This window comes from Chrysochloris asiatica, unplaced genomic scaffold (genome assembly GCF_000296735.1).
Source record: "Chrysochloris asiatica unplaced genomic scaffold, ChrAsi1.0 scaffold00261, whole genome shotgun sequence".
In the NCBI taxonomy this organism is placed as follows: domain Eukaryota; kingdom Metazoa; phylum Chordata; class Mammalia; order Afrosoricida; family Chrysochloridae; genus Chrysochloris; species Chrysochloris asiatica.
The window spans coordinates 1,297,286-1,306,164 of NW_006408779.1; positions in this window are offsets into that span (position 1 = coordinate 1,297,286).

Genomic DNA, 8,879 nt, shown 5'->3' on the forward strand with positions numbered 1-8,879 from the left:
AACACACTGTACACCTCACACACGTCACACACGCACCTTACACATCACACAAACATATACACACCCCATCCCACACTTCTGCACACAGCCTAACCCTCCCCACAGTCTCCCCATTCACACCCACAACTCCGTCACATCCCACACGGCAGACACACGCTGCTTAGATGCCGCCACTTGTCACATACACATACCACACACCCCGTACATTCGTACACTGTACACCACATACACACACTGTGGGCTACACACACCACACCAACACCACACGCATCCCGCACACCACACAGCAGGGCTAAGGGACTGTTTGTTGAATGAAGAAGAAGGCCCGTGCGGGTCACTGTGGAAGCTCCCTCAGGTCCCCAGGTCTTGGTGTCTGCCATTCCTGTCACCTGGTCACCATTTCCTCACCTGGCTAACTTTTGCTTAGGCCCGAAGTTGCAAAAGGAGAACTATAGGAAATAGCTGGTGTGCACATGTGTTTGTGTGGACGGCTCAGTGTTTAAAAAATGGGGAGATTTCACACTAGCTCTTGTGATCTGGGAACATCTGAAGACAGCACAGCAAACCTGTGTCACACCACACCACATGGAGCAAAGCTGGCTTTTGTTCCCTGTCCCAAAGCCCGTTACTCTACTGTGTCTGAAAAAGCGACCCCAGAAGGCACGAGAATGTGGAGGCCTGACTTGCACCCTCTTTTTCAGGAAGCCCTCTGCAAGCCCCAGGCTAGGAGCTCCTCTGTGCTCCCGCTTCACCCTGGACAGGAATTGTGGGGTTCCCGGCCCACCTCCTCCTCCAGCGCAGGAGCTCTCTGAGATCGGGGTCTGTGCGGCCTACAGCTTCGGTGGTAGTGGCAGACCCACAAAAGGTACTCAACAACTCTTCCTGCAGTTAACAACCATAGAAAGCCTCACCCAGAAACCCTGAGCACAAAAAAGACAGCTAGACTTCATGAGGTGTGAAGACTAGCAAAGAAATGGAGGGTAGGAAAACAAGCGGGAGGTTGGAGAGGAATTCATAGTCCCCTGCCCTGTCTTGAGTCACAACTGGAATTTCAAAAGGAACCCAAGGCACTAATATTCTCTTTCCCATCGTAATAACCGGGTGGGTTTATTGAGCTCACTGCTTGTCTGCTTTCTCAGACCACCGCCTTTCTGGCTGGTAGAAGAGAGCCCCTATCATACCATTTATCCCCACAGGCAGACCTCAGAGCTATGGTGCCTTCGTGCGGGACCACCACAATAAAGCGATATCATAATGATCTAAGTCACACAAATGCTGTGGTGTCCTGATGCATAGAACAGCGATGCCAACTCTAAACTGCTATCTGTGAGGTGTGCAATAGCGTGAGGAAAAATTTGAAATATTGTCAGTAGGACCAAAATGAGGCTCAGAGATACAAAGTGAGCACCTACTGCTGGAAAAATGCTCGCCACAGGGTTCCATTTATAAGCAGTCTGGTGTCTGTGAAATGCCATAACGCAGGGTACAGTAAGCGAGGAGGACATGGACTTCAAACACGAGCCCACCAACCCACAGACCACGGCTGGCTCAGCTGTGGTTTTCCCGTTGTAAAAAATTAATTATATAAGTAACACCTGGACCTCTTCTCTTTTTAAAAAACTTAGACCATAATAGCTAAAGCGAAGATACCCAGAGAGACCCACTGTTACATTGAGGGTTTTTTGGTAATTGTATTTATATTTAAGGCTCCTTATGGCGCTCTGAGTTAAGCACTGGGCTGCTAACCTAAAAGTTGAGAGTTCAAATCCACCAGCTACTCCTTGGAGAAAGGTGAGACTATCTGTTCTTATAAACATTTGCAGCCTCAGAAACCCTTTGAAGCAGTTCTACTCTGTCCTCTCCTTAAATATGAGTTGGAATTGACTCAAGAGCAGGGAGTTGGGTGGATTATTCGAGTCCCAGGGTGGTGCTAACTATTAATACCCTCAGCTGCTAACTGAGAAAGGTGGGCAGTTCAACTTATCCTGAGGTACTGTGGAAGAAAGGCCTGGCAATCCGCCACCCCAAAAATCAGCCAGTGGAAACCTCGCATCAAGCCCAGTTCTGCTCTGACACGCATGCAGGTGCTGTGATTCAGAGTTGACTAGATGGCAATCTTTGTGCACATATGGTATGGCACTGTAGGATCAGCACTGGACTGTTAGCCACAAGATCAGCAGTTCAAACCCAGCAGCTACTCCTCAGAAACCTTACTCAGGTTCTCTTTGAGTCAGAACGGACTCAGTGGCACTTAACAACAACAACAGTACACGTATATAAGCTTTTGGAATATATAGTATTTGTTGATATGGGTGTTTTATGTAGATGTTATCATGTAATGAAGCAGTTCTGCAATCTTTTCATTCAATAATCTCTTGAGTCATCACTGTTGATCAAGAGGCCTATCCCTTTCTTTGGATTGATACAGTGTGTCCCACTATGATAGGGGACTTCACAAAGTCCTGGAAAAATGGAATTAAGAGCTAAAGGCAATTTTCATGAACTTTTGGAAGGCCCCTCATATGGGGTCCTGGTGTGGAGTTGTAGGATAAGCACTGTACTGCTAACTGCAAGGTTGGCTCTTCAAGCCCACCCACTGTTCCTCGGATCAGAAATCCTATATGGGGTTACTATGAGTTGGAACCGACTTGATAGCACTTAACCACAACAGTGCATGAAGAGATGCTTGTCTCAGTCACCGCCTGCCAATAGGCATGGGTCTTGTTTTCCGTTTGCTAGAAACACTGCAAAGGAGCCTTGGTAGCATGGTGACGTAGACATTCGCCTGCTAACCCACAAGGTCAGTGGTTCAAGTCCACTAGTGTCACTGCAGGAGAAACTTGGGGCTTTCTACTCCTGTAAACATTTACAGCCTTGGAAACCTTTTACTGTGAGTCAGAGTCGACTCAGTGGCACACAGCAGCCGCATACACAATGCTGCTGTGAACACCCTTGAGTGCACACCTTGAGGACTTTTCCATAGCACACTGGCCCCTGGATCCCCTGGATGCTACACACAGTCCATGTGCTCAGTTGCTCACCAAAAAACTGGAGGTTTGAGGCCACCCAGAGGTGCTGGGAAGGAAAGTCTGAAGATCTGCCTCCACAAATCTCTCTGTAAAAATCAGCAGTTAAAGCCCTGAGAAGCACAGCGCTCTGACACCCGTGAGGTCTCTGGGAGTTGAGGCCAACTTGGTGGTGACTAGTCTTCACTGACACCCTACCCAGGTCTGTGGCCAAGGACTGGCAAAAGCAGGGCACCCACTTGGGAAGGCAGTGATGGAGAGACCAGATACCCACCTGGCATGTGTTCTTGTGAATGGGAATTTCTGCCTCCATCAGGGCACACACTGGTACTGTTTAAGTAGATAAGTGAGCCAGTCTACTCAGGTACCCTTGATGATGTGTATTGATCAGTTTTGGTTTTTTTTACTATTTTCTTTCATTTTACAGAAGGAGGACTAACTGTCGTAAGCTATATAATGTTGTTCAGTACCCTGTGTAGGGTTTCCAAGATATAGCTGGTGGGTTTGAACAGACAACCTTGTGACTGGTAGTCCAGTGCTGATCCTAAGGTCTGCATCAGGACTCTAAGCCTATATAATGTGGTTGCTGTTGTCAAGTGTCTTCAAGTCAGTTCTAACTCATAGTGACCTTGTATAGGATTTCCAAGGCTTTAAAGTACTAGACTGCAAGGTCAACTTGAACCAGAGGTTGGTACTTCAAACCCACCAGCTGTTCCTTGGAAACCCTGTCCAAAGTTGCCATGAGTCAGAACCAACTTGATGGCACTTAACAAGAACAAACCTTCGCCAGGGCTGAAAGCCTCATTTTTCTCCTGTGGAGTGGCTGCAGGACTCGAACCACAGACCTTGTGGTTCACAGCGGAGTGCTTATCCTACAATGCCACATCAGGACTCCAGGGAATGTAATAATGTAGCACTGTAGGATAAGCACTGGACTGCAGGGGCATTTGAATCACAAGGTCGGCAGTTCAAATTCACCAGCAAGTCCTCGGAAACCCTATACGAGGTCGTTATGAGTCGGAACCCACTCAACAGCACTTAACAGCAGCAAAAATATCCATGTTATGTCTATAATGTCCTGTGTTCCTGTCTTGTCTCCATTTCACGTCTAACATGTGACAAAGTATGTAATGGTAGTTGTTCGGTGAGTCGTCGGTTCCATTCCATGAGTCTGTCTGTACACCTAAGAGAAGGAAGCACTGTCCGGCCCCGGGCCATCTCCATGACTGTTGGTCAGTGTGAGCCCATTGTCACGGCCACTGTGCCAGTCCATCTCACCGAGGGTGCCCCTCACTTTCTTGGACCCTTGAGTGATAACTTGTTCACAGCAGCTGACGTTCACAGACCTTGCTGTGTTTAGACACTTGTTCCAGCCCTTTTACAATTCCTGCTTTCCAGACAAGGCCACGGTTAAGGATTTGCTCAGTTAGTGAGGGGCAGAAGCAGGATTCATCTCAGGGCTTCTGACTCCAGAGTCGGAGCCTAAGTCGCGGCCGAGTGGAAGTGGGGCTAAACATAGGAGAAGGTCCATGTGACTTGCCGATGTGGCTCAGACCTACTTTGTCTTCCTCCTGTCTCTTGTGTTGACCAACTAAATGCTTCCTGCGCTGACGTGCTCTGGGGTCTGGCCACCTTTAGCCTACATTTCATCTCCAAGTCCTCTGAGTCAACTTCTAAGCCATAAGCCATCTGGACACAGTGGACTTAGTTATCTTCTGGTGTCTGTTCACCTGTCCACCTGTCCAGGACCACCTGACCCCTCTGGGAAGCTTAGACCGGCCCTGAAACATTGCCCAGCTGGTAACGTCTTCACAGTCATTGGAGTCCATCTGTGCAGCTGCTGTGTATTTGTGGATTAAACATTGGACTGTTAACCCAAAGGTCAGTGGTTCGAACCCACCAGCCAGTTTGCAGAAGAACGATGTGGCTGTCTGCTTCCATAAAGACTTGTACCCTGGGGAATCCCATGGAGCAGTGAGTTGGAGTGGACTTGCCAGCAGTGGGATGTTTTAGGGTGTATTCTGAGTGCCTTCCAATTCAGGGACTACATCTTCCAGCAGTAAACCAGAATGTGTCCTTCCTGTTGAAATCCATAGAGTTTCCATGAGCTGATTTTTAGAAGTCCATCACCAGGTCTGACTTCATAGTCTATCTTAGTGTGGAAGCTTCGCTGAGCCCTGTTTCACATCCTAACAACATAGATGCCTCTACTGGCAGTGATCTGCGCATGTAGGTGCCCTGGACACAAATTGAACCTAGTTCTCCTGCCTGAAAGGCGAGAGCTCTACCCCTGACCACTACTGCCCTTTACCTTGGTGCAGATACATCAGGACTACTTTCCAGCTAGCCCATGTAACAGGACTCCTGATGTAGCGCTTTAGGATCAGCACTGGACTTTGAACCACAAGATTGGAGGTTTAAACCCACCAGCTCCTCCTCGGAAACCCTGTAGGATCGCGATGAGTCAGAAACCAAATGGACAGCACTTTATAACAATAACAATGTCACATTATTGAATGAGTAGGTGGGAAGAAATATTCAGCATCACACCCTGAAATACTGTTTCCATAGACAGATTCAGTAGTCGTAAATCACCTCGAGACCATATACGGATAATAACCTGCCTTTTGGCACCAAGTTGATTCTCTCATAGCAGTCCTATGTAGGGTTTCCTCGTCTATAAATCTTTATAGGAGCAGACAGTCTCATCTTCCTTCCTTGGAAACGTTGATAGTTGTGAACTGCCAAGCCAGTGACTAGCTGCCCACTGCTCACTCTGCAGTGTGTGTGTATGTGTGTGTGTATGTGTGTGTGTGTGTATAACAGTGAAATGCAGGAGTCCCGTGGTTCCATACCATAAGTATTGGACTGCAAACAAGTCACTCTGCATGAGAAAGCTGAGGCTCTCTGTTCCCTCAAAGACATAAAGTCTTGGAAACCCTATGTTGTAATTAAATGCCATCAAATCTGTTCTGACCTATAGTGACCCAGTATAGGGTTTCAGAGTTTGAACCAGCAACCTTTGCAGTCCAGCGCCTTACCCCACAGTGCCACACCAGGACTCCGTAGATGTCACTCACCTCGACCCCATGACCGAAAGAAGAAACCCTAGCCCGGTCCTGCGCCGTCCTCACAATCACTGCCATGTCTGAGCCCATGGTTGTAGCCGCTGTACCACCCCATCTCGCTGAGGGTCTTCCTCTTCATTGCTGACCCTCTACTTTACCAAGTACCATGGACTGGCCTCTCCTGAGAGCATGGCCTAAGTGCATGAGACAAAGTCTTGTCATCTTCAGTTCTAAGGAGAATTCTGGCTGTATTTCCTCTAGAACATATTTGTGCTTCTGGAAGGCCATGGCATGTAAGTATTCTCCTCCAACACCCTGATTCAAAAGCAACAATTCTTCTCTGATCTTCCTTATTCACTGTCCAGGCCCTTTAGTCCTCAAGTTGACATTCTTGCTCTTCAAACTTTAAAGAAGTTTTTGCAGCAGATTTGTCTAATGCTATGCCATTTGATGTCTTGATTGCTGCTTCCATGAGTGTTGATTGTGGAGCCAAGTAAAATAAATTAGGAAGCTGTGTTGTTGTTGTTGTTGTTAAGTGCCATTGAGTCGGTTCAGACTCATAGTGACCCTGTATAGGGTTTCTGAGGAGCGACTGGCAGGGAACCACCAACTTGGTGGTTCAAACCGACCTCGCAGTCCAGCGCATTAACTGGCAGCATCACACCAGGACTCCTAGGAAGCAATAAGGATGGAGAATGTATTATTCTTGTTTTTAAGCATATTTTATCAATGTCTACATTTCCATCATCTAAGTTTCTTGGCGCAGGACTGAGCAGTGTTTCATTCTGTTTGCACGGGGTCGTTAATGTGTGCATGCCCCCATAACTGCATCTGTAATCATAAGTGTGTTGAACAGCTGGAATGCAGAAGTCCTGGGGATGAACCGGCTACAGCCACCTCGTATAGTCAGTCTTGTTCAGTGCTGTGTTCCCGGCATGGAGTCTCAGTGCAGGCCTCCCTAGCTCCCCAGGAAGGATAGGCGTGCTTGTCTCCGGAGCTCTGAGAACATACAGGCACACCGCGTTTTGTTGCGCATCGTGGACACTGCGTTTCTTACAGATGGAGAGCTTGCGGCAACCCTGCATCTAGCAAGTCTATAGGTGCCATCTTTCCCGTACTGACACAGACAGCATGTGTCACTTCCTGTCTGTGTGTCGCAGTTATTGGTACTTTTCAGCACATTGTTGCACATTTTATAAACTGCAGTCCCAAACTAAAGCAACTGCCATCCAGTCGACTCAGACCTGTTCTTATTGTGAAGTACCATTGAGAGGGTTCCAACTCACAGCCATCCTGTGTAGGGTTTCCAAGGAGTGGCTGGTGAGTTTGAACCGCTGACCTTGACTATAAATCTTTATAGAGCAGATGGATTCATCTTTGTCCTATGGAGCAGCTGGTGGGTTTGAACTTGTAGTTAGCAGCCCAGTGCCAACCCACAGTGCCAGTAGGGCTCCTTTGTCTAGACAACAGTCTAGTATCAACATCACTTTTCTTTGTACTGGGAAACCGAGACATCCACGTGACTCACGCTATTGCGCTATTTACTTATCACAGTGGTCTAGAACCAAACCTGCAGTACCTCCAAAGTATGCCTGTCCCTGCCCCCAGAAGAGCCCGGGCAGCATCCAAGCGCTCTGAGAAGAAGGTAGGAAGTTCAAGATCCTCTAATGAGTTTACTCAGCCTTGGAATATCCAGTGTTTGTTTTCCTAACACCAGGAAGAAAGGAACAGCCGGGCCCCCTCCTGAGCAACCCAGCTGGCAGATGGTCAGTTTGTTTGGGCCCATAACAAGCTCAGGACTATCAAAGGCTTTTTTGCACCTGAGGTCTGAGTCCCCCGCTGCCTGGAACACGGGGCACGTTAGTAATCTGCTCAAATCCCCAGTCCAAACAGGCCCTGGACCCGCTGTCCCCACACTGGCTTTGAACTTTAGTCCCAGGAGGCATTTGGCTGAAGCAGGACGATCTTTAAAGGACAGTTGCTGTCTGTCCTATGTCCTGGGGACGGGTAGGACCGACCAGGCGAGGCTGGGTGCAGAGCTGCTTAGTCCACCCTCTCACACTACTGGGCTGCTCGTTGGCGTGGGGCAGCCCTCAGATTCACTCCCTGGGCCCACAGACAGGAGCAGGAACACACCTAGGAGACAGGAGAAATGCAGGCAGTTGGCAGTGACATGCAGTTTGTTCTTCTAAGTGGCTTTTTGTTGTTATTATTTAATGTTTTATTTTGACAGCTTCAAACATAAAAGTTTCAAGAGTAAGAAAATTGCTCTTGAATAAGACAAAGACCAGTTGCCATCTAGTGGTCTCCGAATCAGGACACCACCTTCTGTGTCAGAGAGCATGGTAGAACTCTGCTTCATCGAGTTTTCTGTGACTGAGCTCTCTACCACGGCTTGGGGCTTGGACTTGCTTCCAAGATGCCTTTGGGTAGACTGGAATCACAAGCTTTTCAGTTAGCAGAGTGTTGTTAACTGTGTAGACCACCCAGGAACCTATGTTGACATTTACACATTTACAGAAAAGTTGCAAGAAAGTACAAAAAAATTCTGGGCACCCTATAGCCAGATATCCCAAATGTTAGCCTGTTACTACACATTTGCTTAATCCTTTTTTTCTCTCTCTCTCTGACCTTCTCTGTCTCTCTGTCCACACACACACACACACACACACACACACACACGTATACACATGCACACACTTCCATAAATATTTACAGCCTTCTAAATCCTGTGGAGCAGTTCTCCTCTGTCCTACAGGGCCTCTGTGAGTAGGAATCTGCCCGA